The sequence below is a fragment of the Mirounga angustirostris genome, unplaced genomic scaffold (genome assembly GCF_029215605.1).
Source record: "Mirounga angustirostris isolate CCGP_5_RB_7025 unplaced genomic scaffold, mMirAng1.0.hap1 SCAF_9, whole genome shotgun sequence".
Classification (NCBI taxonomy): Eukaryota; Metazoa; Chordata; class Mammalia; order Carnivora; family Phocidae; genus Mirounga; species Mirounga angustirostris.
Genome location: NW_026991717.1, coordinates 49,618,041 through 49,645,459, shown reverse-complemented (window position 1 = coordinate 49,645,459; position 27,419 = coordinate 49,618,041). Strand labels below are relative to the sequence as shown.

Genomic DNA, 27,419 nt, shown 5'->3' with positions numbered 1-27,419 from the left:
TATTTATGTTCCTTTTCTCACAGCCTCAGTAATTAATAGAATAACCACAAACTAAGCCAAATGATCCTCTACCTACTCCACTCCCACCCTGGAAACCTGTCTTCATAAGCCACATCCTATTCTGGATATTCCTTTAACCAGCCTTTTCTCACTAGGTATGCATGCTTTATCTTGCTTAACTGGTAGGAGTATTATGCTACTTCTAAGTACTCCTCTCTGTTCCCACAAACATGTCTCAACTCTCCAGTAAACTTGCACATTTCCTGAAGACTGTCTTCTTGTGTATTGCTTGTCCACCACCCCTCATCACCAGACTGTCACTCAACTGCCAATTGTGTTTACCATCTGGCTTTCTCTAACAGCCTCTTCCTTCCTCTGGTTCCCTCTGTTCATTGCTGATTTCATTGAGGAGTGACCCAAAAAAGTCTCTTGGGGCTCCACTGATAGCTGCTCTTTTTTGGTAAATTAAATTTGTGTTCAACTCGACAGTATTTGATAAGCAACTTACATGTTGCCCAGTGCCATGCTAGCAACTATGAATGGCATGAAAGAAATACGTGACCCAGCGGCTCCCCTCGATAACCTGGTAACTGGGATGATGAAACAAAATGAACTAATTTTCAAAAAGGACAAAGAAGATAATCAGGAAACAAAAGTGCCTAGTATGCCATGTAGACCACCCAGCACAGGACATCAAAAGTGCAAAGGGCTTGAAGGCAGAAGACCTGCACTCTGTTACTTACTTCCTAGCTGTGTGACCTACGGCAAGTCACATAACCTCTCCCAGTCTGTTCCCTCACTGCGGGAGTATTTATCTAGCAAGGCTAACGGAGGGACTAAGGAATCCATTATGTGAATGCATTTTATAAACTACAAACTGCCGGGTACCAGTAGGATGGTGGTTTTATAAGACAAATAGACTCTGGGAGGTGAGAAGGAAGGAACTATCTGACCAAGCCTTCAAGAAGGAGCCAGAGCCTGAGCTGAATACCTTCCAACCCAAGAAGGATTTAGCAAGGTGGTCAGGAATAGGAAAGAAAGAAAAAAAAAAGCACGTTTGGTGCATGGGCATGTTTTGACATCAATTTAACAAATATTGAGAAGCCCTATCAACTACTTCAAAGGCTACAAATATGACTAAGAAATAATTCTTCGCCTAAAAACTTAGAGAGACATAAGACAAGTAACTATAAATTCGAAGGAATGCTTATAAGGTAACACGGCACGCTGAAAAGGCTGGATGACTAGCCCATCAGTGTGTGTGGGTTTCTGGTTCCGGCTCTGCTACTCTCTGAGTGCAGCCCACCACAGGTCACTATTCCCCTCCAGGCCTTGTTTCCTCAAACATGAAATAAGAGGTTTCAACTCCATTGTCTCTTTCCTAGAAAACATTCTATTTTCTGATTCTAGGTTCAGAGTCCAGGGCTTAATCATGAGAAATTAAATGGGGTCATGGTGGCAGTTATCCCTTGTATCACCTCTCACACCTTAAAGATGAGAGCGTAGACAAGGGCACCAGCAGTGGGAATGATGTGAAAGGAATCCAGTAGATGTTAATTTTAAAAATAATAGAATGTGGTACCACAGTGGGTGGAAGAGAAAGCAGCAAAGACAACAAGCTTCAAAAAAATGGAACTGGGTGGGGCACCTGGGTGGCTCAGTTGGTTAAGCATCCAACTTTTGGTTTCGGCTCAGGTCATGATCTCAGGGTCCTGAGATCTGGCCCCACACTGGGCTCTGCATCAACTCAGAGTCTGCTTTCCCTTTCCTTCTGCTTCTCCCCACGCTCGCTCATTCACTCACTCACTCTCTCATAAATAAATAAAATCTTTTAAAAAATGAAACTGAGTGACCAGACAGCAAAGTGGTGTTGCAGACAGAAACAGGCCATTGAAGTGGGGGAAGGGAAAAAGTTGGAGTGGACATAAGGTTTTCATGGTAGGCATCAGGTTTTTGGAGGGGAAAGATGACGAGATTGGATTAGAACAGGTGGAGCGTTAAGGGGTCAGCAAAGACACAACACAGAGAAATGCCTGAAAACCACCTCCATTCCCTATGGCCCCACATTTATCTCTGTCCTTGGGATAGAGGCAGGAGGGCCGATGGTGAAAGGTCAAAAAAGAAGGCCATGACTGTATCCACCACAGAAGAGGGAACACACAAGACTGAGGATCACAGCAGGGATTCTCAGCCAAACTCTAAATTACATGGGACATAGTGGGCAGTCCCTGCTGTTCTGACAAAATTTTGTTTGCATTCCTCTTTTGTAAGGTACTTTATCCGGCAATGAGTAAAAGGGAAATGTCAGGAAGACAGCTGGATGTCACTTTGCCTCCACAGCATTCTCTCCTTTGGGGAGCTGACATTAAGGCATCCACTCAGCTTCAAAACTCAGACCCTTGCCCATCATCATATGCCTCCCATCCAAGTGCGTTGTTGATGGAAACACGTAATGACCAGGAGAAATACCATCTTCATTCAGCCTCTTTCTCTGCCTCTCTTTCTTGGCTTGAAAGAATTACCACTTTTAGCACTAATATTAAGAAATGACTTGCCAAAACCCTTCTCTAATTACTTAATGCCTGTGGGTTTTCAGAGGAGAATTAGCAGAACTAAAGCAGGTGCCCCCATGTTTTTATTCTCATTTAAAACAAAAATGCTATAAATATGCATGTGCATGTCTCTTGATGTATGCTAGCAAGTTTCTCTAGAAAGTTGCTTCCTAACCTTTTTCCTGCTATTTGTATGATAAGCTGGAGCAAATGCTCATGATCAAAGGCAACAGATTGGAGGCTCCAACAATGCCAGAGCCTACCCACCCACCCTGGGGGAAGAGGGGTTCAGTATCTCAGCCCATCTAAACCAATTCAGGGCATACGAAAGAGGAAGCTCTGTGCTGGGATAAGTACCAAAGAGTGAAATTCCTGGAGCATAGGTATGTATGTACCTGCTCAATAATACAAGATAATGCCAAATAGTTGACCAATATAGTTGTTTTACACCGCCAGCTTCACACTTTTACCAAGATCTGGTGTTTGTTGTCAGACTTCTCAAAATGGTAATACATTGTGATCTAAATTAGCATTTCTCTGATTGCTAATGTAGTTGAGCATATTTAATTTGTTGGCCATTCAATTTCTTCTTATGGAAACACATTCATGCCCTTTCCCTACTTTTCTATTGTGTTATCTTTTTCTTATGGACATGGAGCAGTTCTTCATAAATTCCAGATACTAGTCCTTTGTCAGTTACAGATACTGAACTACAAACAGGAAGCAGATATTTGCATCTTTTCACTTTTTTAATGGCTCTTAATCTTCAAGTAGCAAAAGAAATCCTTCTTTACCTAAAGCGATAAAGATACTCTTCTATATTATTTTCCTAAACGTGTTGCCTTTCACGTTTAAGTCTTTAATCCATTGGAAATTTTTTAAGGTGTATGTAGGGATCCAATTTCATTATTTTTCCCTGAAGGATATCTAATTGTCCTAGTACCATTCATTGAAAAAAATTATCCTTTCCCTAGTGATTCACTACATACAGGCAAATCTGTTTCAGGGCTCTCTCTTTTGTTCCTGGTCATTTTTACTATCCCTGGGACAATGTCACAAGGCTTTAATTACTATGACTTCACTCTACAGGTCTTGCTCAACTTACAACGGGGTTATGTCCTGATAAACGCGTCATAAATTAAAATATCTTAAGTCAAAAATGCACTTAATACACCTAATCTACTGAACCTCAAAGCTTAGCCTAGGTCATCTTAAAAGTGTTCAGAATACTTACATTATCCTAGAGCTGGACAAAATCATCTAACACAAAGCCTATTTTATAATAAAGTATTGACTTTCTCAGGTAATTGATTCAATACTGTTCTGAAAGTGAAAAAGAGTGATTGGGTACAGAATGGTTTTAAGTGTAAGGGTTGTTTACCCTCGTGATCATGGGTCCGACAGGGAGCTGAGGTTCACTCTGGCTACCCAGCATCACAAGAGAGTATCCTACCATATTGCTAGACTGGAAAAAGATCAAAATTCAATATTCAAAGTGCAGTTTCAACTGGATGCATATCGCTTTCGCACCTCCATCAAGCAGTGGCTATAAGTTTTATAAGAGCATTAAAAAAAAAGCACATTTTCAGTTTGTGATTTCTAAAAACCTTTAATCACTTTTAGTTTTTAAACAATAACTATTAAAGACTTAAAAAATAGATTTTTGAGCTAGTCTAAACAGAACCTTTAAGTTGTTTTAGAGGAAAATAAACTTGGCTTGACTGACAAATGCAAAGTGACAAAAATTCTACAGCCTAGGGGGATGTCAGGAAGGGTAGTATTACCTGGGAGGGATATGGAAGTACGTCTCAAGAAACCTACACCAAATGTCCCTAACTAAAATTAAATGCAAAATGACATACAAATACCAACCCCAAAGGTGTTAATAATCTCAAATAAAGTTTGATAAGTAGACTGGCCTATGCCAACGATCAAAAGACACACCAGCAAAGCTTGAAGTCACTGAGGAGGGAGAGCATAGTTATGATGATTAAATTCAGGCACCAGCCTATAAGCACATCAGTTAAAACATCATGCATTTAACAAAGAAGCTTCGAGAACATGCCTTGCACTCATTACTATGTGAAACGCTGAGAACATAGCTCTGGAAGAGCAACAGTCTAATAGAAGCACTCTCTGTGGAAATGAACAGTAAAACAAGAACTGCAACAAATATGCACACAATGCTGGGCAGGTGGGAGGGCTGGGGCTGAGAGGGTTAGAAGGAAGAGGAGGCACCCAATATGCCTGGCGGGGGAATCAGGAAAACTTCACAGAAGAGCATCTGAGTCAAGGACTAAAATCAGCATATCAAGGGATAAGTGATACATGGGAATGGACAAAAATCACCAGGCTAGGGTGCCTGGGTGGCTCAGTTGGTTAAGCGACTGCCTTCGGCTCAGGTCATGATCCTGGAGTCCCGGGATCGAGTCCCGCATCAGGGTCCCTGCTCAGTGGGGAGTCTGCTTCTCCCTCTGACCCTCCCCCATCTCGTGTGCTCTCTCTCTCATTCTCTCTCTCTCTCAAATAAATAAAATCCTCAAAAAAAAAAGTCACCCGGCTCACAAAATGATGTGACAAAGGACTTCAGATCAAATAAGCATCATCCTTTAAAGATAACAGAAACTATCAACAAAATGATCTTTGATGCTAACCTGAAAGGTATAAATAACTGTTGATGGAATTAGGTAAGGGCTGCCTGGCATTCAAAGTACAAAACCCAGACAAGGCTTCCAGCCTTGAGAAGGGACCACGTGTCTGGTCTGGGAGGGTGGGCGTGGAGTGGAGAGGTAGAGGAGGGAGAAGGGTATGGTGAACTTAGGGGGCCTCAGCAGAGGATGGCTAAAGCAGTGCATGGGCATAGGTGAGGATGTGTCCAGGCGGAGGCTATAAAGGTGGGAGAGACTCTGCAACTGAGGCCTGAAAGGACTCCTCTGTAACATAAATAAAAAGTCCATGGGGGCGCCTGGGTGGCTCAGTTGTTAAGCATCTGCCTTCAGCTCAGGTCATGATCCCAGGGTCCTGGGATCGAGCCCCACATCAGGGTCCCCGCTTAGCGGGAAGCCTGCTTCTTCCTCTCCCACTCCCCCTGCTTGTGCACACGCTCTCTCTCTCTCTCTCTCTCTCCCCCTCTCAGTGTGTCTCTGTCAAATAAATAAATAAAATCTGTAAAAAAAAAAAAAAAAAGTTCATGTTATCCTCTGGGCAATGGAAAGCCACTGCAGACTTTCATGAAAGAGGGGAACACAAGAGGTGTGCCTTAGACAGATCTTTCTGGCAGCTCCATGGAGACTGGGAATACAAACAGAGGGTCAGAAGGGGATGGGAGAGGTGGTGATTTGACTTGGGTCGGTGACAGTGGGAAAGAAGAGGAAAGGAATAATTCAAGATATATTTAGGAGGTAGAAAAATCAGTACAACTTCTTAACTGACTAGTATAGAAGTTAAAGATAACCAAAACTTTTGGTTTGGTAAAGGAATGAATGCTATTACCATTAATGAAGACAGGAGAAGGTGACTTGAGATGACGATTATTATAACCAACACTTACTGAGTGCTTCTCTAAGTCCTTTAAAATACCAACTCATTTAGAGGCACCTGGGTGGCACAGTCGGTTAAACGACTCAGGTCATGATCTCAGGGTCGTGAGATGGAGACCCACATCAGGCTCCATGCTCAGCATGGAGTCTGCTTGGGATTCTCTCTCCCTCTCCCTCCCTCCTGCATATGTGCTCTCTCTAAATAAATAAATAATCTTTAAAAATAAATAAAGTAACAACTCATTTAATCCTCATAACAATCCTATAAGGACTCTAATTTTCAGATGAGAAGATTGATACACAGGCTAAATAACTTTTCCAAGGTCACTCAGTGAACTGTAGAGCCAACATCTGAACCCACACTACTACAATGCTACAGTGTACTAGACACGATTAAGTGTCCCTTAGACATGTTGGACATCCAGGGAGTTGGTGTTTAACTGGCATTTGGAAAACAGGGCTAAGGTTCAAAAAAAAAATCAGTGTTAACAATATGGATTTTAGAGTTATGAACATAATTGATTTCCTGAGGCCATGGGAGAGATAGGATGACCATTGAGAATGAAGAGAGACCCAAGAAGGACACCAGGAGGAGACTTTTTAAACAACAGTCCATAGTCACCAAAGCACAGAGGTGCCAGGGTAAAGCCATCTGGACTTTCTCCTTCTTGTGAAAACAGGGGATCCATTCAATATTTGCCGAGTGATGAATCTAGCATTCATAGCTAAAGGTTCCCTGCTCAGACAACAAACAGCAGGGAGAAGAGAAACCCAACAGAGTGTGAAATGGAGAAAACAAACAAACAAACTGATGCTCTCAGTTCTTGGAAGGATGAGCTGTATCTGTGTTTGAGCAGAGTGGCTCCAGCCTCCAGAGAATCATCAGTGATGCAAACTTCTCTCTTGAGCAGCACTCTGATCTCACCCTTCACCTCCCGACCCTCCAAGCCCCACAGAACCACCGGTGCAGAGAGGGCAGGCGCCTAGCCCTACTGCAGCAACACCAGGAGCACAGAAGCAAGCAGGAAGACGTCCTCTTGCAAAGACGGTACAAATGAGTTATGGCTTCTGTGAAAATCAGCTTTTGTTTTTAATGGGCTTTACGTGACTCATCTGCTATGAGGTATGCTCTGCCTTGAGCTCTAGCTATAAATCGACCAAGTGCAGAGGGCAGAAGAAAGGAAGGATGGCTTTAATCCTAAAAGGAGATAACAGAAGCAGAGGGAAGTGGTGAGCATTTCCTCTTTGAGCACTCGGGTGCTGAGGGTCTCGGGAGGGCGGAAACTGGAAGAGCGGGCGGAGGCAGCCTGGGTTCCGGGACCTGCTCACAGGCGCAGGTCTGGGTTGCCATGGTGCCATCCTGCTGGCCGCAAGGCTTCCTCAGCATTGGCTGCCACAGTTCCTGTCTTGTGGGCAGCAGTGGCAAGTAAAAAGAAAAAAAAAATCATGTTTTTGTATTCTAATGGCTGCTGGGTCACTGAACACTGTGTCTGCAAAGGACAAGGAGAAAGTCGTAAGAGACCGAGAAGGCAACCAAGCTGGGGCTAAACTCCCTTGGAATGTATTAAACCCAACCTGGACATTCTATGGATACGATGCCCTCATGAATGAACATTCCTCCCCACAACACCTTTTTTTTTCCAAAACTTTTTTTTTTTTAATAATCCAAGAATCTAGACAGAGAAAGTCAACTTTTAATTAAGGCTTTCTTCCATTGTGATTTCTGATCATCAGGGCTCTGGATTCACTCCTAGGAGAAAAATCTGAACTCGCACCAAAGAAAACAAAACGAGGAATTGGTCAGCACCCCGGAGTGGAAATCAGGACACTGCCTCGACTCCGACACTAATCTGCTGCATGACCTGCGTATCTGCATCCAAACTCCTTCTACATGGAAGGACACGCATAGAGGGAAGACTAGAAGATGAGACACTGGGAGACTCGGCTGTCTGCAAGCCAAGGATTGGGGCTTGGAACAGATTCTTCCTCACAGTCCTCAGAAGGAACTGACCCTGCAACACCTGTCTGCTGTTGAGGTCACCCAGTTAGTAACGCTTTATCACGGCAGACCTGGCCAACCAAGGTCACCCAGTTAGTAACGCGTTATCACGGCAGACCTGGCCAACCAGCACAGATCTGGAAGGAGAGAGAAATGTATAAAGAACATCAGACCCCAGGAGACCCAACCCCCAGATCTTCCACTCCTGCGTGCTATCACTAAGCACCTATAAAATATACGGACCTTTCCTTACATAATCACAATACTACGGCCAAACCTAACAAAATTAACAATTCTCTGGGGGCAAATTTAATTCATAGAACACACCTTATAGTAAAACACATACTTAGATACAGCTTTTCTCCATTAAAGCTATTAACAATATTAAAAACAAAATCCCAATAAGCTTGAATTTTTGTGAAATCCTCAGAGGATGAACAAAACTCTTAGAGCAATTTAATTCCTTAATCAGCTCTCTTATTCAACATACTATCTGAAACTAATGATGTACTATAAGTTGGCTAATTGAATTTAAATAAAAAAACATCTTATGTTACTTTGTTAAAGTTAAGGAAAAATGCAGTCAGTATTCATACCCACTCGACGGTAATTGAAAAAGCAATTTTCAAACTACACCCCAGAAATTTAGCAGGTGTCTTAGTCTTTGGTTTAAATAAAGAAAAAAAAAACAAAGTTAACATGTGCAGTGGTATTTTATGTTAAATTGCATATATTCTAAGTACATGAAAATTAGCATGGCGGAATTCGAAACCTCTACGAAAAAAACATACATATATATTAACACAAAACCATACCTTGAAGGAGAGAGTGTAAGTCGTTGGTTGTTTTTCTAAAACTTTAGAAACGTTGCTGCCAACACTTCAACAATGAGACAACGTCCAATCACATGTCCTCTTCAAAAAGGTTACTTTTTGTCTATGTAATACAAAGAGAAATGTTAAAGTCAGAATTGCCTGCTTATAAACGTTTTTCAAAAGAATCTTTTGAAAAGCAGTCCACTCCATCAACTTTCAAAATCAGGCATCTCTGTAAAAACCCACAATCCCACTAATTAGTCTCAGCTGTTCGTCATATGGCCTGAAGACCAGTCAAGTGATTTTGCTCCTTTCAAGCTTACTACAACCCAATTCCCCTGGCCTCTCAGACAGAAGGCGGCTGTATTAACCTCTTCTGGTGTTAGAAGACTGGTATTCCAACTCTTTCTTTTCCCCCAGTCAAAAGAATAGAATATTTTTTTTCTTGAGAAAGAATCTTTAAAAGTATTGCATTCTCCAGGCCCTTAAGGGTTATACCAATAGTGTTTCTTCACAAATGCAATGCCTGATCCAAACAAACAACACAGGAGATCAAATGAAAGTGGCAGAAGGGCTGGGGCTAGGTGACTTACCAGGCCTCTCCTGGCCTCCAGACCCAGAAAGAAAACTATCTACTGGGAGGACCACCCAGATTTCCTGCTGCCATTTCAAATTCAACATTTCCTGCCCTTGACTTACCTCCTTTGTTCTTCTTTCCAGACCCTGCTTCAGACCCCCTCTCTTCCTATGTCTTGAATAACACAATCCCGACACCCACCCAGCCAGAAATCTGATGGTCCGATATGACTCCTTCCCCTCTTCCCCTCCCACTTCCAACAGGCCACCAAGTTCTAGGGATCTTTCCTCCTCCAAGTTCTTTTAATTTGTCATCTGGACGGCTATGATCATCCACTTAGTTTTCCGGCCTCCAGCCTGGCCCTGCTACCGATCCATCCTCCTCACCACACCAAAATGATCTTTCCAAACTGCAGATGGGTGTTCATCATTCTCCTCTGTAAAACCTGACTCCCCACAAACTCCATAATGAACTCCCTACTCCTTAGACTTCTGCCTTCAGTATCACCTACTATTCCCTGCCCACTGACTCCAGCCACAAGAACTATTTATAATTCTCTAAAACCAGTGGTTTTCAAAATGTGAAATCAGTATCATCAGCATCACCCAGGACATGGGTTAGAAATGCACAGTCTTGGGCCCACCCCAGGTGTACTGAATCAGGAATTGTCAGGATGGCCACAGGGTCTGTGTTTTAACAAGCCCACCAAGTGATTCTAATACACACTAAACTGAGAGCCCCTGCCCTAAACGCACCAAGTGAGGTTCATCAAATCACGTAGCCCTTCGGCTCCTTCTGCCAGTAATGCTAAGTTAAATGCCCCTTTTCTGTGCTTACTCTTTCCTAGAGCTGGTCAACCCTGTATGGTGACATCCAATTTATGTTGGTTGGTGAATATCTTGAAGACAGGAATTGTATCTTTGGCTCGCTCATCCCACAATCACTTGCTGAGCATATACCAGCCACTGGGACAGAGGCTGGGCTTAAACTAATTAATCTTTCCTTTGCCTCTAAGGGAAGCCACCCTCTAACTTTGGCAGCTTGATGTGTGACTGAAAACTCAGCCTATCCAATCTATAAAATCCTATCACCAACCTCAAGAACTGTGGGCAGCTAAAAAAAGCCTGAACATAACCAGTCTGAAATCTCTCATGGCAAATGACATGGAATTTTTGGTTCACATCTGATGTTGACTCCAATGGACAGACATGGCTTATAAAGGGAGAGAGGATGCATTTTCATGAAACTTACATACGCCTCTATATTATCTCACAGCAACCTCTAGAATTTGGAGAATAATTTAGTAAGGGAATATACCAAGATTTTTAAATCCCAGATTAAAGTTCATTAAAATTCGCTTATCCTAATTACAGTAGGAGTTGAGTAAAGTACTTCATATTAGCATGTCTCAATCTTCAGCAAGCTTAGGACTCTCCTAGGGATTTTGATAAAATGCTAATTCTGATTCAATAAGTTTGGATGGGGCCCACGTGATGCCCAGGTACTATGGATGGATGGTCCTAGTCCTAGAACTACACTTTGAGTAGCAGGTAGAAGTAAAACTTCCATTTTTCATAGAACTAGTGGTCTTCCCATTAGAGTGACAAAAACTTTTTTTGACCCCTCCACATTGAAAGCTTTCTAAAATGTCTTTCCAACTTTAGGATAAAGATGGTGCACCAAACACACACCTTAGTTCTGCTACCTCCTCAAATCTCACTAATGTAACAGTAAAAAGAGGTTTTTGTTGTTGTTGTTTTAGGTATGAACTCACAAGGACAAAGAGAAAGTGAGCGGTAACAACAGCAACAAAATGTGGAAGCTATAAAGTAAATGAACAAGAGGTAACTGATGAGCAGACCTGGGAAAGATGACTCTACCTGCCACTAGGGACAGCCAAAAATCAACTCATCACAGAATCTGCAGAAAGGCTCAGGCATTCAGAGCACCCAAACACTCCTGGAGGGGAGAGGAGGGTAAAGTCAAGGCTAAAAATAGTGGAAGTCTGCTTAGATCCCAATCCTCTAAATACTGAGATACCTCCACCCTCACGCACAGGCTGGAACTTCCAGAACGCAGGCATTCTCCACAGGCAGGTGGTTCAAATGCTCTCTGGAGAATCCACACAGCCCCGGAGGGAAGACCTAAAGAAGAAAACAACAAGCCCAGGATGTACTGATCTAACTAAACCTATGACAAAACTTGAGAGTAGGGGACGGAAATGGCATACACGTGTGGTATGGTGGGTGGGGAAATGAATTAAAATTCTCTTCTTCCATGGTAAAGTGTCTAGGCATAGGCATTTAAATAATGCTTAAAACTAAAAATTGACCATAGAAATATCGAGTATGTCATTTAGAGACAAGGAATGAAACTACTAGCAAGAGTCACCTAATTACAAGAATTGAAAGCAGTTGTCTCTGCGGAGCAGGAAATGAGCTGGGGGAGGGGACTGATGGCTTTCTGTAACAGGCCTGTAGCACTATGTCCATGTAAAACTTTGATAAAAAAATTTTAAAAATTGGGCGCCTGGGTGGCTCAGTTGGTTAAGCGACTGCCTTTGGCTCAGGTCATGATCCTGGAGTCCCGGGATTGAGTCCCGCATCGGGCTCCCTGCTCGGCAAGAAGTCTGCTTCTCCCTCTGACCCTCCTCCCTCTCATGCTCTCTGTCTCTCATTCTCTCTCTCTCAAATAAATAAATAAAATCTTTAAAAAAAATTTTTTTAAATTAATTCCTACAAAATACACTAGTACACCCCCCACCCCATCCATGGTTTTCCTTCCTGATGCTTCATGTACCGGGGGTCAGTAGTGGTCCAGAAGCTCATGATCCCTGACGATTCATCAGAAGGCTAATAGTTGCCTAAGGCTACATCACAAAGCTTACATCATCACATCACTTCAACTCATCACATAGTTATTTTATCATCTCACATCATCACAAGAAGGATGAGAATAGCACAATAAGATATTTTGAGACACCATATTCACATAACTTTCATTCAGTATATTGTTATAATTGTTCTACTGGTAGTTATTGTTGTTAATCTCTTACTGTACCTAATTTATAAATTAAACTTTATCATAGGTAAGTATGTATAGGAAAAAACATAGTGTATATAGGATTTAGTACTATCCACGGTTTCAGGCATCCACTGGGGACTTTGGAACACATTCCCTGTGGATAAGGGGGTGGCTACTGTAAAATGTAATGTCCATGCTTTAATTTTTTTTTCTTGGATGATTCAGGACATCACAATAAACATCACTAACTTGTTGTGCTACCTCCTCAGCATCTAGGACCTACAGTGAAGCAGGATGTTGAGGATCTGGGCTCTGGAGACTTTGAATCTCAGCTTTACCACTCACTGGCTGTGTGATCTTCAGCAAGTTACTTAACCTCTCTGTGCCCCAGTTTCCTCATCTGTGGAACAGGGATAATAGGATTATTTTGTAAGAATTGAATTATGTGATTCCTAGAAGTGCTTAAAGTAGTGTTCAGCACATAGTGTTCAATAACGGCTATTTTTATTAAGGGATGTTTGCCACTATAATAAACACCTCCTGACTACTGTAATGACTCCATCTTTTATTCGTTCATATTTCATTCTCCTTGCTCCCACCTTCAGCCAGACGTCCCTCACCATGGTAATTGGTGTGCCTTTCTACAATAACCACTTCCCCTTCCAATGTTCAGTTTCTCATTGACAAGGCACCTGGAAACCAAATAATCAGGCTTATTAGAACTGCATGTAAAATGGAGGAAAGGGGGTGCCGAGGAATGTTCTGAAAGTCTCCGTGAGGCAGATCAGCAAGTTTCCATATATGAACCATCTGTCTGACTACTCAGAACCCTTTGGGCTTACTTCTTAACTATCAACTGTGGGTCAGCAGGCTGGGTGACACGCAGGGTAACCAACCATCCCAGTTTACTCAGGACTGTCTTAGTTTTAGCACTGACAGTCCTTTTTTTTTTAATGATTTTATTTATTTGAGAGAAAGAGATAGAGACAGAGCACAAGTGAGGGGGGAAGGGGCAGAGGAAGAAGCAGACTCCCCGCTGAGCGGGGAACCCGATGTTGGGCTCGATCCAGGGTACCCAGGACCATGAACTGAGCAGAAGGCAGACACTTAATGACTGAGCTACTCAGGCACCCCTAGAACTGACAGTCTCTCATCCCTGGAAACCTCAGTCCCAGCCCTGCGAAAATTACCTAATCCTCCTAAGCTTGTTTCATCATCTGTAAAGTAAAGGATAATATCTACTTTGAAAGTCTGTTGAGGATTAAATGAGAGAATGTTTGTATACTTCCTGACACATAGTAAGCACTCAAGTGGTAGCCCCAGCTACTGTACTAATTACACACTGTTATGGTCAACTCTAATAGCAGTGGCCAAAGAAATTATTCTTAGATACTTACCCTGTAACTTGGTTATTTTCTTCCTGGCAAAAATAATTTGCCTTATGCACAGTGGATCTCAGGAGACCGAAATGTGTGCTTTTGTGAATTTCCTTCTGCCCTTGCCTTACACAATTTTATTTCAGGGACTAAGACATATTAAAGATATTTAATATTCCCACATTGTTGACTTCTCCACTGGGCGAAGGCCTGGGAGGTTCTCGCCATCTTTTGACACATGCATCTTTTTTATGCTATGGGAGACCCGCGGTATTTGTCAGTAGCTGCTTGCAAACCTATGGACCAATCAGTATGCCACCTCACAAAGAAGGACATCAGGCAGCATCCTGGACATTCTTTTTCAATTTGCATCTTACTTTTTTCCTTCATAATGGAACCAAATCATTCAGTCTCCTAATGGATTGACAACTCATTCATTAAAATATGTCAAATCTTTCCCTAAAAAATAAGTATCTATGTTATCATCAAACAGATGAAATCCCATTTCTGACCTCAAAAGCCGAAGCAACTCAGAATTCGATAGATATTAATTACAGCCTGGGGGAAATGGCTCACAACCGTGCATCCCACCAACACAAGGGTGAAGTTGCTATAAGAAAAGTTGCACAATTTGTGATAGATAACAGAAAGAATCAAGTTACTCAAAGCCAAAACATGGCCCTCTAAGAGGCAGCAGAGAGCAGAAATATGAGACTACTTTTATACATGCTCCCAAGCTCCAGCTTCCCATGCTCATATTTGTTCTGCCAACATCCCCACCCAGTGCCCAAGGCCTGTGAACACACAAAACACTGGAGAACCACAGAACCTCATCAAAACCTTGAGGAACACCTGGTCTAACCACTGTGAGTGGAGTTGGATAGGATTTCTCCAAGTATGGTCGGGTGCCCACTGGCAGCAGAAGCACCCGGAGTACCTGATGAAAACCCAAAGTCCTGGGTTCCAACCAGTCTTCTGAATTAGGATCTCTGAGAGAGATGTGCATGTATAACAAGCTTCCCAGGGGATTCCCGGTTATCCATAAGAAGGCTATCTAGGGAGACAACAGATAGCAAAACATACAACTATAGTTGGTCAAAGGACCCATAGAGAAGACCATGTTTAACCTCTACCAGCCTCCTATTCCAAATCTGTAAAATAAGGATACTATACCCACCTAGCAGGATGGTGGTGAGAATTAAATAAGTAATAGCCTCAAACATGGTTCCTCACACACAGCACATGCTCAATAAGTAGTAATCCCTCCCCCTCCTTCCTCGTGTATGGCATTCTAATGAAGATTGATAACATTAGGCCCTGTTTTGATTAAATGTCACCAAAGAAAGCAGACGGCTAGCTTAACTTGAGGCCTTGATGTTAATGAGTCACGAACTAAAAGGCCGAGGCCAGCGGCTTTAACCAATGGTTGAATTGCAAAATGCAGCCATGGACAGTGGTTCTCAAACTTGAGTGCGCATCAGAATCTTCTGGATGGCTTTAAAATACAGACTGTGGGCCATACCTCCCGAGTTTCAGATTCAGTACTGCTGGGCTGAGAATCTGCATTGCTAACAAGTTCCAGATGGTGCTGATGGTGTTGGCCCCAGAACCACACTGATCGTCACTCTGCAGCCCCAGAATCTAAACTCTAATTGATCTGACACTTTGTAATAAAAAAGGAAAACTAGGCTGTATGCATTTCCTGCTTGACAGCAGACTGGTTAGTTTTGTGTAAATAAAGAAAAAAGTAATAAACCAGCAATTTCCGAGGTGGTGCTGCCTCTGCCCTTGAGAAGCTTTGTGGTCATGTTCTGTGAACAGTGCAGAGAGGAAGCTGGGAGATTTGAGTGCCATCTCCCTGCTCACCCTATGTGTCACCCTGAGTGAGGCACTTGAGCTCTCTGAGCCTCAGTTTACTTATCTGGAAACAGGGGTGGGCTGTCACTGGTTCCCAAAGCTGGTTGTGCACCATCCATCATTTTGGCAGCATTTCAAAGAAAACATGGATTCCCCAGGCCTGGCTGCAAACGAACAAATTAGAATCTCCACAGGAGAGACTGGAAAATGTGTGGCTTCGTGTGGGTATGTTTTAATAAATCTCTCCATGTGATTTTCACAGACAGCCAGTTATGAGGAACCATTACCAGGGTGACCGTTCAGGCCTTTTCCAGCACACGGTAGCTCTCGGATCTTTTTGATTTCTAAGTCCCTGTGCCCTGAGTCTGTGCTTACCAAGTACCTGTCTTCTTTTATATGTGCTCCCCATGGAGTTTTACTACAGGAAGCAAGTGCATTAGTCCTCAAAGAAAAAAATCTAGTCTGCTTAACAGTTCCACTTCTCACGTATCAATAAACTAGCATTCTGGTTTGAGTTTAAAAAATAAAGTCCAACATGTAAGAGAAAACAGGAATTACATAGCACTAAATCTGTAAAGCAATCTTCTCTATCACCAACTGCTCATTTACTTTGTCATTCATTCATTATTTTTTTTAAGATTTTATTTATTTATTTATTTGAGAGAGAGAGAGCATGAGTGGGGTGAGGGGCAGAGGGAGAAGCAGACCCCGCGCTGAGCAGGGAGCCCGATGCAGGGCTCGATCCCAGCACCCCAGACCATGACCTGAGCCAAAGGCAGGCACTTAACCCACCGAGCCACCCAGGCACCCCGTCATTCATTCATTATTATCTTACCATCTGTCATGTGCCAGGTATGATTCTATGGGTTAAACACATAGCACTTCACAAAACAGACAAAGCTCCTGCCCTCATGGAGAGAACATTTTAGCAGGAAGAGAGAGACAATAAATAAGTGAACATAGGATAAAATAATTTCAAATGGTAGTAAGTACTGTGAAGACAACAACACAATAATAATAGGATAGTGAGTGACCAGAGGCTACTTTAAACAGAGTCATCAGGGTGAAAGTCATCACCCACTTCTTTTTTTTTTAATTTTTTATTGTTATGTTAATCACCATACATTACATCATTAGTTTTAGATGTAGTGTTCCATGATTCATTGTTTGTGCATAACACCCAGTGCTCCACGCAGAACGTGCCCTCTTTAATACCCATCACCAGGCTAACCCATCCTCCCACCCCCCTCCCCTCTAGGACCCTCAGTTTGTTTTTCAGAGTCCATCGTCTCTCATGGTTCATCTCCCCCTCCGATTCCCCCCCTTCATTCTTCCCCTCCTGCTAACTTCTTCTTCTTCTTTTTTTTTTCTTAACATATATTACATTATTTGTTTCAGAGGTACAGATCTGTGATTCAACAGTCTTGCACAATTCACAGCACTCACCATAGCACATACCCTCCCCAGTGTCTATCACCCAGCCACCCCATCCCTCCTTCCTTGAAGGAATGATATTTGAAATTAAATCTGAATGCTGCCAAGCAGCCAGCCAGGTGAGGATCTAGAGAAAAACACATTGAGGAAGAGGTAAGGGCAAGCGCAAAGGCTCTGAGGAAGGAATGAGCTTGGCACCTCCAAGGAACAGAAAGGAAGGAGATGAGTCTGGAGATGAAGGCACAGGGACGAGCTGAGGCCATGGAGGCCAGCAGAGCCCAGATCATGGAGACATCTACAGACCACGATCAGAACATCTGAATCTTACACCAACTGCAGTGGGAAACGGCAGAGGAATTTAAAGCAGAAGAAGGATGTGATCTGATTTACTTTTAAATTTCACTGACTTACTCTGGAAAACAGTATGGAGGTTCTTCAAAAAGTTGAAAATAGAGCTACCATATGATCCAGCAATTGCACTACTGGGTATTTACCCCAAAGATACAAAAGTAGGGATCTGGAAGGGTATGTGCACCCCGATGTTTATAGCAGCAATGTCCACAATAGCCAAACTGTGGAAAGAGCCAAGATGTCCATCGACAGATGAATGGATAAAGAAGATGTGGTATATATATACAATGGAATATTATGCAGCCATCAAAAGGAATGAGATCTTGCCATTTGCAACGACGTGGATGGAACTGGAGGGTATTATGTTGAGCGAAATAAGTCAATCAGAGAAAGACATGTATCATATGATCTCACTGATATGAGGAATTCTTAATCTCAGGAAACAAACTGAGGGTTGCTGGAGTGGGGGGTGGGGTGGGAGGGATGGGGTGACTGGGTGTTAGACACTGGGGAGCGTATGTGCTCTGGTAAGCGCTGTGAATTGTGCAAGACTGTTGAATCTCAGATCTGTACCTCTGAAACAAATAATGCAATATATGTTAAGAAAAAAAAAAAGAAGAAGAAGGTAGCGGGAGGGGAAGAATGAAGCCGGGGAAATAGGAGGGGTAGACAAACCATGAGAGACGATGGACTCTGAAAAAAAAACTGAGGGTTCTAGAGGGGAGGAGGGTGGGAGGATGGGTTAGCCTGGTGGTGGTTATTGAGGAGGGCACATTCTGCATGGAGCACTGGGTATTATGCACAAACAATGAATCATGGAACACTACATCTAAAACTAATGATGTAATGTATGGGGATTAACATAAGAATAAAAAAATAATAAAAATAAATTTCACTGGCTTTGTGTGAGGCATGGGCTGTGGCAGGGGCAGGGGAGGGGGCAAGAATGGGACCAGAAAAGCAGCAATATCGGGAAGAAATGATGGTGGCTGGCACATAGCCATGGCAAGCACTCAGTTATTTCTGGATGGCTTTAACTTAGGTTAAAAGCATAATATACTTGTTTCACTCCCTGTGATACTTCAGAAGGGTCAAGGAAGAGACACTGGTTGTTAAAGTTCCATCTGAAAGTCATTTCCTTTAAACAACAAAACAACACAATTTTATCTTGCCCATGTTTATACCTGGTTACAATCAAGAAATATCAGCATAGGGACATGGACAGAACACAGTGAAGAACCAGCAGACAGACCTGTCTTTTAGAACCTTCTCTGTCATCAGTTAACCATGTGGCCTTGAGCACAGCTCTGAACCTCTGAGGTGGAGGGGAGGCTGAGCTACCTGGTTTCTAGGGCCTACCAGCACTTAAATTACATGATGCTCTAAGCATAGTAAATGAGGTTTCCTTACCTGGGGGGCAAAATGGGCTGACAACTTAGTGTAGGGCGCTTTTATTGTTGACTTTTAAATCTTTCAGAAAGGCTCTAGTTAAGCAGAAAATCAGGTGTTCATCAAGAAATTGTCCATCTCAATATTTCCTTGGGAAACTCTGCTGTCCAAGGCACCCCTGGCACAAGGGTATGGTTGCTGGCTGGAAATTTGGGGCGTGGACACTCTGGTGAGCTGAGAGCTCATCATGCATAAGTGCTGAGAGCACAGGGCTCTGAGGAATTTAGAGACCAAACCTTCAGTCACAATGTTCTCTGTGGGTTTCTGGCAGGTTTCCACTTAATGCTGAATCACATGGCCGAATGCCTACAGACAGGCTGTCACCACAGGGTCCATTCCTCTCAGATGGTCCACCTGGCACCCTCACAAGACCTACTCCATGTGATCCCCGAGGGCAGGGGTGCTCAGTCCCAACTGCCCATCAATATCCACACCTGGACCCTATTCCACATTTAATGACTTAGAATCAGGGTAAGAGAGAAGTGAGAAAGACAACAGTGGTGGACTCAGGCTTAGTGAACTTTACATGATGGAGAGAATGTGTAACTCAGAAAAATGCAGGCCAGGGAGATTCAGTGATTTGTCTAATGCAGGGTTTTTCAGCCTTGGCACCATTAACATTTTGGGCAGGGTAATCCTTTGTCATGAGGGGCCATCCTGCACCTCTATCCACAAAATGCCAATAGTAACTCCTCAGTTGTGACAGCCAGAACTGTCTCCAGACATTGCCAAATGTCCCCAGGGGCGGAGGGCGTCAAAATCAGCCCTAACTGAGAACCTCTGGTGCAATATCACATAGTTAATTATCAGCAATATTACAGACTAAAAGCCATCCTACTACATCCCAGCTACGTGGGCTCCCCCACATTCAAGCAGGAGCTCCAGAACACAGGGGTGAGTCACTCCCTGAGGAAGCATCAAAACCCACTCCATGGCTTTCTGTGCCAAAGCAAAGCGGGGCAAAGCTTGACCTTGCCCCTGACAATGGAAGCCCAGTTAGGAACAGCCAGCAGCTTGTTTGGCCACATCTGGTCTCCAGTATCTAACGAGAATAATACCTTATCTTTTCAAGGGCTGCTAGACCTTTTTACTCATTCTTGGGGTCACTCCCTTGCAATGGTGAGATTCATTATGAAAATCAATCACGCTTTGTAAGAAACAAAGAAATCCTGACCACCACCATAGATTATATTTTACAATTCTTGGGTATCTCAAACGAACATTTAAGTCATGACCTATTTCTATGTCTTATTCCCCCCCCCCCATCTTAGGGCTAGTATAACAAGAATAAAAATACCTTATCATAAGGTTTAGTTAGTTGACTGAGACCCTGTCTTTGTTTTTAATGATATGAATATACAGGAGATAAGTAACCAGTCATACCCAGATAAGACTTGACCAGCCACCCATGTGGTGGCATCAGGGTAGGATAGATGAACTGCGGTTAATAAGAATGAACAGATTTTTCAGTCTCTTGGCAACCGATTTTATTATTATGCTTTGACCTGGCAGCTGGTAAGGCTTTATATGAATTAATCAACGAACCTATGAAAAAACAAGATTAGTGGCTCTGAAATACAATAGTCTAGTGACACAGGAAGCATGTTCATTTTCAAGGCTGCTTTCTTAAATAAGCACGAATAATTTTAAGATAATAATAAAATAGCTCGGCATTTATAAGAACACGTCTCTTCAGGGCAAGTCACCTCTATCTGTGCAATCTATTTATCCTTCCCATATATCTTTCATATTTGTTGTACCACAATGCAAGGCAATGAGCAGTTTCATAGGAGTAGGCCACAAAGCAAGCAGGCTGTCAATAAGACAATACTTGGTTGTTGGGGAATTACTCTCAGTAAGTGCATTGTAATCAAAGCATCTTATAATAAAAGCCTAAAAGGAACAGAAATATTAACAAGACCTCAAAAGGAATAAAAACACGTTGAAGAACAGACTTTCTGGCATCGTCACAGGGAATGCAACCAAATGGTGGCTTTTGACAGTCAGGAGGCTCTCCGAGAAAAGTCAAGGGTGTCTCATGAGAGTGCCTTTGCCTGCCACTGGATCTGGGGACTGGAAGGACAGTGTGATAGGGGGGTGATCCTAGGATGGTGACAACAGAAGGGATTTAGGGTGGGAACTGCTAAATCACTATCTTGTACACCTGAAACTATACTGGAATTTTTTTTAAAAAGTGATTAAGGGTCAACATGAAAACATATATATATATATATATCTTACAATCTTATAGGAAGACATTACGTGACAGACAACCACTGTGCCTGGAGTTCCAGTCCTGGCTCTGCCACTAACTCTATGATCTGACAAAGTGACTTAAAGTCTGTGGATGTGAATTTCCTAACCTACAAAAGACTAAAATAAAACTAAATCTTCTTCAACTTCCTTCCCCTTCTTATACTCCTTGAGTTTATAAGTCTTCTCTGTCCTTAAAGATTTTATTTTACTTTTTAAGTAATTTCTACACCCAATGTGGGGCTCAAACATACAACCCCAAGATCACCAGTCATATGCTCCACAGACTGAGCCAACCAGGTACCCCCTCTCTGTCCTTAAGATAGACACATGTGCAGTCACCAAAATAAGCCATAGCTCAGTCATTCTTTGGACATTGTCATGATCAATTCATTTCCTATTCATAAATGGGTTTATCAGGGGCGCCTAGGTGGCTCAGTCGGTTAAGCGACTGCCTTCAGCTCAGGTCATGATCCTGGAGTCCCGGGATCGAGTCCCACATCAGGCTCCCTGCTCGGCAGGGAGCCTGCTTCTCCCTCTGATCCTCCCCCTCTCATGTGCTCTCTGTCTCTCTCATTCTCTCTGTCTCAAATAAATAAATAAAATCTTTAAAAAAAAAAAATAAATAAATAAAATAAATGGGTTTATCAGACTAGAGTTGCCAGATTAAATACAAGATACCCAGGGGCGCCTGGGTGGCTCATTCGTTAAGCGTCTGCCTTCGGCTCAGGTCATGATCCCAGCGTCCTGGGATCGAGCCCCACATCAGGCTCCTTGCTCTGTGGGAAGCCTGCTTCTCCCTCTCCTGCTCCCTCTGCTTGTGTTCCCTCTCTCGCGGTCTCTCTCTGTCAAATAAATAAAATCCTAAAAATAAATAAATACAAGATGCCCAGTTACATTTGCATTTCATATAAACAACAAATCGTTTCTTAGTATATTTATGGAACATACTTCTAGTAAGAAGTTATTCATTGTTTATCCAAAGTACAAATTTCTTTTTTTTTTTTCACTTGCTAAATCTAGCACCCTATCTCCAACCCCACATTAAAAGTTCGATTTTAAGAATCAAAAGTCTGATTCCATACATGTGGGTAGTTCTAAGGTGGCTGGGGCAATAAATGGAAGGCCTTCTCTAGAGTAACATATAAAGAGGCAATAAACAAATAAGTGGAAAAATAACTGTCAGCCTTCCTCTTGAGTAAACGAGGCATCAAATTTTAGTTAACAGTAAATAAAATGTGCGTATTAATAGACCTCACTCATACAAAACAAAGAATGTGGTGTGCCTTCCCTGCTGCCTGAGCAGACAGGAGGCGGAATGAGCTGGATGCTCCCTGCTCCCCATCTCACCCTCCAGACATAACGTTAATTACAAACCCTTTATCTCTTCCTCCAACTCAGGGGAGGCTCATGTCTGCTCCCAAGGTAATCAGCTTAAGGGAAACCAGATCATAAACTTAAACTTCCTGACCAAGAAAGGGGGGAATAAATGTGGTTCTAGCAAAAACTGCATAAGGCATAAAAAGCAAAAGCCATGAAAGGGAAAAATTACTCTCTTCGGAAGTCACCCTTGTTTTGATAATGGCAACACAATCTTGTTTCTTTGGGGCTCACATTATTTTTTAATTTTAGCTTTATTGAGGTATAATTGACTTATAAAATTGCAAGGTATTGAAAGTGTACTTCGTGATAATCTGATGGACATTCACATTATGAAAGGATTCCTCCCATCTAGTTAGTTAGGGGCTCAGACTTTAAATATGCAAGCTCTGTTTTGTTTTTCAGAAGGTTTCAAATGTATAATTCATTAGGGAAAATATATATTTGTATATATCCCCTAGATATGTAAAAATAATCCGTTTCCATATTTTGCAGTGAAGATTCAGATAGGGCACATTCCAAGATAAGTTTAAATAATAATGGAAGGTAGTTTCAATTTTTAAATAACTTACAAGATCAATTACCATACTCTCTAGGCTGATTAATTCAATTCTCGCTGAGAAAGGGCAGCAGGAAATCCTACTCAACTGCAGCCAATACTGCTCTATCAGAAGCAGCAAAATAAGGTGGACTAAAACAAGATATTTACAGCTGTTGGCTAAGAAAAATGAAAGGTAGGGACTAGAAGTTTCCAATGATAAAAATAACTCCAGGCTTATTCATTAACTTATTGGTACATTCAGCAAGAGTTTACCGAACATTCCTTTTATTCAAGATACCTTGCACCATAAGACTCAGAAAGTGAGCTAAAGTCATGCTCTGTCTCCAGGATATTACAATCTAGCCATAAGACACAGAAGACAACATATACATAAACAGTTGACAGTCTACAGTAGCTATGTAATTAAATGGAAATGTGTGTCGGGAGTGAAACTTCAGTTAGAAGCCAGAGAAAGATTAATTCACTGTAGTGCAAAATATTCATCAAGAAAGGAATTTCCATTTTCTTGAATTTGAATTCAGCACAAGAAGCGGTGTCACTGGAAGCAGGAGCCAAGTGCCCCCACACAGTCTGCCCAGGCAACAGTGGAGAGGCCCCCCACTGCCACTGTGGGAAGAACCCAAAGCCCTTCCCTTTCCAAGGAGGCTAAAACCATTGTCTTGGGGGCATAAGAGGATAGAACAGGACAGACATAGGAGATGTTAGTGTAACTACAGACACTGCTTCTCTTAGAAGTGTGAAGGAACAGAGAAAGAGCAACAGTAGATGATCCTCATTTCTCAGTCTCTTGTTCCCTTTTCATTCTTTCAACACATATTTTTTAGAGCTTACTACGTGCCAGAAACCATTCTAGGCACTATGCACACCATAGGGAACAAGACAAATTCCCGACCTTCATGAAGCCTATTCTACCAGTGGGAGACAATAGTGTGTGTGTGTGTGTGTGTGTGTAATGACAGTTACTGCTATAGATACTCTAAAGAAAAGAAAAATAAGGCAAGGTTAGGGGGCAAAAAATGATGGGTGGGGTGAGGGATGCTATTTTAGACGGGATGGTTCAAGAAAGCCTCTCTAAAGAAATGACTTTTGACTTGGATGAAATGAGTGACAAAGCCATGCAGACATTCGAAGAAAGAGCATTCCAGGAAGAGGAAAGAGCAAATGCAAAGGTCTTAGGGTGTGGGTGAAGGGAGTAGGCAAGGGGAGAACAATGCAAGATGAAGCCACACACCACCTAAGGGGCTTGTAGCCACAATGAGGACTTTGCTTTTCTTCTGAGATAAAAAGCTACCAGAGGTCGTGAACAGAGAGGTGAGTGGCATAATGACCTCTGGCTGCTGTGTGGACAACAGACTGTAGAGTGGTGAGGGTAGAAGCAGGGTGGCCCTGTAGGGGGCATTTGCAGTAATTTCTGCAGTGACAGAAATGACAGGATCTTGGCAGAAGCAGTGGAAATGGTGAGAGATGGTTTTTATCCTATATCATATTTTCTCAAAGTAGAACCAATGAGATTTGCTAAAGAATTAGATGTGGGAATAAGAAAAAGAAAAGAATCAGGGGTCACTCCAGAGTGTTTAGTCTGAGAATCTAGAAGAGTAAAATTGTTATTAACTGAGATGTAAAAGACTAAGTGAAAAGCAGATTTGGAAGGGAGAAATCAAGAGTCTGGTTCCTAGAGATTATTGCCTACTTCAAACCCCTTACATCTGCTCTAAAACCAAAGCAAAAGAAATGGAGAAACTGATCTTAAATTTCATATGAAAATTCAAGAGACCCAGAATAACCAGAACAATTTCAAAAAAAGAAGAGCAAAATGGGAGGACTCACACTTCCCATGCTCAAATCCTACTACATAACTACAATAATAAAGACTATGATACTAGCATAAGGATAGACAAATAGATCAATGGAGTAGAATTAAGGGTCTAGAAATAAATCCTCACAAGTTCAGGGAGAAAGGGAGAAAGGGAGAAAGAGAGAAAGAAGAGAGAAAGAAAGAAAGAAAGAAAGAAAGAAAGAAAGAAAGAAAGAAAGAAAGAAAGAAAGAGAAAGAAAGAGGAAAAGAAGGAAGAAAGGCAGGAAGGAAGAAAGGCTGAGATAGCTAAATGAGTTGGCTTCAGGCATGAAAGTAAAATAAATTCATGATTTAAATAAAAAGAAAGAAGAAAGTAGGAATAAAAACCAACATAAAATAAAAGGGGAAAAATGATCTTCAGTCAGGTTCTTTCAGTATTTTATTAACCGTTCTTATCTCTAACCATCTGTAGAGCCCTGTTTTCCAGATTGTTTTGCCCCTAAAGCAAGTTTTTAAGAAGGAAAAAAAAGGGGGGGGAGGGGATAGGAACGACCAGCAATAAATTAAATTAGCTATAATTACAGAAAACTCATAGGGCGTAACACTACTCCCCCCTCCCAACATCTGAGTGAAGAGCCGACCATAAAGCCAGAATCCATGGAGTAAGGAAAAACAGCTGTTAGCCCACGGAGCTAAAGAAGAGGACCCTGTGGCAGAACATTCTGGAGCCATGTGGCCTAGGTGGCCGGCAGGAGCCAAAAGGCTGGGAAGATGGAGTCAAGGGCTCACAAGATTTCCTTCATTTCAGGCCTGACTTTGCTTAATTGGTGATCTATTGGGACAAAGACAAGCATTTGGCAATAGTTACCAAACCTGTCTCCACATCAGCCCTACCACCAGTCAAGATCCAGGGGCCTGGTTGCCAGGTTGGGCTTCCTGTCTAACTGACAGGATAAGGAAGAACCCTCTCCCTCCCAGCCAGGTTGCTGTCCAGACCCCTATCAACAACGGTGTAAAGACGTTAAATAATCAAACTGAAAGCAGCGGGAGGGAGGAAAGAAATATGGGGCAGTGCAGGAGGTCTGGAACCTTCCTCCTCTCCTGCCAGTGAAGTTTCCTTCTCCGCCCCACCCCCACCCCCGACGGGAACCCAAGCACCTGGATGCCCCCCGGAGGCGACCTCAGCCCGGTCCCAAACCTGGAACTGCAACTAACCAGCGCCTCGCCCATGCTGCCCCCGCCCCTCGGCGGACGTCCCGGTAGGGTCTGTGCTGAGGGCCTGGGGAGGCAAAGCAACTTTTCCGCCGGGCTCAGACGCGCAGAAGCTGGGCGAGGAATCGCAGCCTCCAGCGCCTAACCGCAGGGCCAGCCCTGCCACTCGCCCGCTAGGGTGCTCGACCGTCCGGTTGAAGCGGAACCCACCGGGCGCGGGGGGTCGGGCGGTGCCTCCCACACCTCCCGCCGCTGCCGGGCTCACCTGTCTGGACCTCGCTGGGCCCGCGCCGCTCTGCCTGCGCGCGCGCCGCGTCCACCCGTGGCCGGCCCTTTTTGGGTCCTTGGCGGGTATTTTCCGTCTGGCCCCACATCACTTCCCGTAAAGGAGAGCGAGGTGGGGGCGGGACCTCCTCTTACCCTCCACCTCCCGCTTCCTCCTGTCACCTCAGGGAGCACCCCCGCCCGACTCCGCGAGAGCGCTTAGCGGGCGCCTCCCGCGCGCCGCTCGCGGTCCCGCCGCCCCTGCCGCGGGGTCCTCTTGTGAGCCTCGAAAAGGCTCCCGCACGCTTCATTTGGCCTATGTCAGGTCTCCGCTGGCCTTTCCTGGAAAGTGTGAAACCCTAGTGAGTTGCTTGCGTCTTGAGACACAGACGTGACATTTACAAACTTCTCCAGGATCCGAGAGCTGCGAGGTGTGGTTTGGTGACTCTCGCCAAATCTCCTCCCCCAAAAGCCAGGTTCTAAAGGCATTTGTCAGGGCATCAGATCGGTGTCTCCAACTCTAGCAGCCAAGGGTGCTGAGCAGCCGCAAAGTCGGCCCCACCCAGGCTTCCTGAGGCTCAGTGCTCCTGCTGCAGGTACTCCCTGGTCCAGGTCCCTAAGGGCCGGATCCGCGCCGAGCGTCCGGCTCTGCCCCCGTCCAGGCCGCCTCGCCAGCTCCTCACTCGGATCCGCCCGGGCCTGGCCTTCCTGGGGCAAGGGAAGGCTCTGGTTTATGGAAATGCCAGGAGGGAGAAAAAGTAAAATTCTGGCAGGAAAAAATGTATTTCTGAGAGGAAATGACAAACGGGGTCCCTGCTCATACAGTGTAGTTCGGATTCGAAAATTAAATTTCTAAAAGAGAGCAATTCGTTTAAAAAAAAAAAAAAGGCAAAATGTGGCACAATATAAAGAATAGCCGCTGGGGCGCCTGGGTGGCTCAGTTGGTTAAGCGACTGCCTTCGGCTCAGGTCATGATCCTG

The 27,419-nt window shown here is 43.4% G+C and overlaps 1 protein-coding gene across 3 annotated transcripts in view; it reads right to left on the bottom strand.

Moving 5' to 3' along the window:
* Window positions 1-26,598, bottom strand: part of RAB27A (RAB27A, member RAS oncogene family) — a 76,491-nt gene extending 49,893 nt beyond the window's left edge. Inside the window, exons 1-3 of one of the 3 annotated variants that reach the window (XM_064570452.1) lie at window positions 26,441-26,525; window positions 11,523-11,626; window positions 8,906-9,026 (exon numbers count right to left, since the gene is read on the bottom strand). The gene's annotated coding sequence lies outside the window, so the exon portion shown is untranslated. Of the gene's footprint in view, window positions 1-8,905; window positions 9,027-11,522; window positions 11,627-26,440 lie in introns of all 3 variants that reach the window. The other 2 variants (XM_064570453.1, XM_045900042.3) reach the window with 2 other exon arrangements.
* Window positions 26,599-27,419: the final 821 nt, after the last annotated feature.